General features: G+C 36.5%; 1 long non-coding RNA gene across 1 annotated transcript in view; it reads right to left on the bottom strand.

The window, feature by feature from the left end:
* Positions 1 to 401: 401 nt before the first annotated feature.
* The window catches only part of LOC119335216, a 4,192-nt gene continuing 1,891 nt past the window's right edge, over positions 402 to 2,702 (bottom strand). The window contains exons 2-3 of the long non-coding RNA XR_005161726.1: positions 1,955 to 2,631; positions 402 to 561 (exon numbers count right to left, since the gene is read on the bottom strand). This is a non-coding gene — a long non-coding RNA (uncharacterized LOC119335216). The remainder of the gene's footprint in view (positions 562 to 1,954; positions 2,632 to 2,702) is intronic.

Genomic DNA, 2,702 nt, shown 5'->3' on the forward strand with positions numbered 1-2,702 from the left:
TGTAATCTTAATGTCTCGCGTGTTTTTGTTTAAGTCGTTTTTCTGCTTTTTTCTTTGGGCGTTCGCTGTCGCCTTATTTCCCCTTATGTGCTCCCATAGCCGTGATTATCTAGTAAATGTTCCTAGACAGTAATAGTGATTAACCTCTTTATGTAATGTCTATACTTATGTTCATTTCTGTAGAGTTGAGATCTGGTGTGCCCATTTTTTGTCCCTATTTCTATGCTTTCTAGATGGATTTCTTTGTTTCTTGATCATGTAAGATCAACGAGGACATTCCTTCGCATATTGGAAGCCTATTTTTTTTCTATTTCGATGTCTGTTAAAATCCTATGAATCAATGAGAACCAGTTATCATACAAATGCAAACAACAAGTGACTAGGCTATGCCCAATTTTTTTAATACACACAAAAAAGGTCAAATACACAGCAAATGCCATTCATCTGACATCATTCTTTGCTTTATTTAATTATTTCTCCATTATGAAAATGGTCTTACACTTAAGGCCTAGGTACTTGCCGCGGGTGGAGGTGGTAGCTTTATTTCTGGAACATGATAACCTGCAAAATTTCATTCTTCACATCATAATGATGAACATGAGAAATTATATAAAGTGTGTGTCTATATATATATATATATATATATATATATATATATATATATATATATATATTTGTGTGTGTGTTTGTGTGTTTGTGTGTGTTTGCGCAAATATATGACAATATACCAACCTGCACAGTGAGTGCCTGTGTGCAACCCATTGCCGCATACATGTGTAGCCATGGCAAACTTGGCTAGACTGAGCAAAGTCAGTTCGTGAGCGGTGAACCGATCACAGACGCAGTGGATGTCTTTTGCATCTCTTATTGTATTGCAACATGCGCTATGGAGTGGCGGGTACTGGTCACCAAGTTTCTTTTCGATGTGATGCCAACAGTCTCGCATCACCTTTTTTTTATCAAGGAGGCAGTGATCTATGTCGTTGGCTGCTCGTGCATGGAGCGAACAAGAAGAGAGAGCCACAAGCACTAGGAAGCATAACACTCCAGCTACTTTTGCGTTGTTCATGATCTATGTTGTGTAGCACTATTGGTATGTGTTTATGCAGGACTTCTGTGCCACTCAGTCTCTATATATAGTGGTCATAGTGAAGCTTTTAGACTCCATTCTCTCATCAATCGCTTAATTGGACTCTTTTAACTAAGTGAGAGATATATGACTTGGATATGTTATAATCTAATGTTTGCACATTTATATCTTGTATAAAGTTGTTGGCAATGGATGTGGATGCAACCTATTAATTATTGGCAATGGAGTAGTTGATTTCGAACTCTTAACAGATATGTGTACATAATTTGGGTATGTTCATAATTAATGTAGGGACATGTGTGGTCCTTGTAGTATCACATCGATAGTAAAGGATACTTCTAATTAAATATAGCTAGGTGCATCCATTTCTTGTATCATATTGATGGTAACGGATATGTAGATAAGCCTATTTATTTGTCTATCTATCTATATCTCTATCTCTATCACTATCTCTATCTCTATCTCTATCTCTATCTCCATCTATCTATCTATCTATCTATCTATCTACCTATCCATATCTATATCTATCTCTATCTCTATCTCTATCTCTATCTCTATCTATCTATCTATCTATCTATCTATGTCTATATCTATCTGATACTAATAACGGACTCCCTACATATTAAAACATTAATCAGTGAAAACAAGAAATAGAAACCAGTGATTTTAGCTGGCCTGAATTACTACGATTACGATCTATTAATAAATCCCTTGGATATTTCAATTGAAAAACAGAACTTGGATCTCAATCAGGGAAAAAAAAGGAAAAGATATGATGCAATCTAAACAACCGTTCAGATTTGACACGGTAGCTGAGACGTCATGCAATTGTCAAAATCATGATCGTGTTTCTTTGTGACTAACCAAGATACGACCTGATTCGTATATCTCCAGCCAATTTGCAGTCCATCAATTATTCCATTGCCATCTCATGGCCTTGGCTTGGAGGAACTAGGCCACATGATAAAGCAGTCCCAATGTAATCTCTGTGACCTTCTTAGCATTCGCCATGCCTGTTCCTAGCCATGGATATCTGCCGGCACCAACCAGCACACAAACTGTAAGTAGAAAAGACAATCGAGGGTTATGGTTATAGGGATTTACACATAGTTTTCTTATCTTTTAGATACACTGAGGATGTTGTTACAGTGATGGAACATCCGTTTGGCTACCTATATGCTCAACATAGGACGGTGCATATTTGATTCCATCAATAATTTAACGCACTAACCGACATGGAATCTTTCTTTGTCTTTTGTTCTTTTTTACATCCTCCGCTAGTTCTTGCAATCTTCTAAATAACTCACGTTCAGTTGGTAACTATTTGCTCATAGAGTTCTTTCATGATCAGTAGAAACTTGATATGTGTTGACACTGGCATTGGCGGCCCAAAATAAGAATATGAAAATGTTGCGTTAATTATTTCTCCATTATTCTTTGCTTTATTTAATTATTTCTCCATTATGAAAATGGTCTTACACTTAAGGCCTAGGTACTTGCCGCGGGTGGAGGTGGTAGCTTTATTTCTGGAACATGATAACCTGCAAAATTTCATTCTTCACATCATAATGATGAACATGAGAAATTATATAAAGTGTGTGTGTGTGTGTGT

Source organism: Triticum dicoccoides, chromosome 7B (genome assembly GCF_002162155.2).
Source record: "Triticum dicoccoides isolate Atlit2015 ecotype Zavitan chromosome 7B, WEW_v2.0, whole genome shotgun sequence".
In the NCBI taxonomy this organism is placed as follows: Eukaryota; Viridiplantae; Streptophyta; class Magnoliopsida; order Poales; family Poaceae; genus Triticum; species Triticum dicoccoides.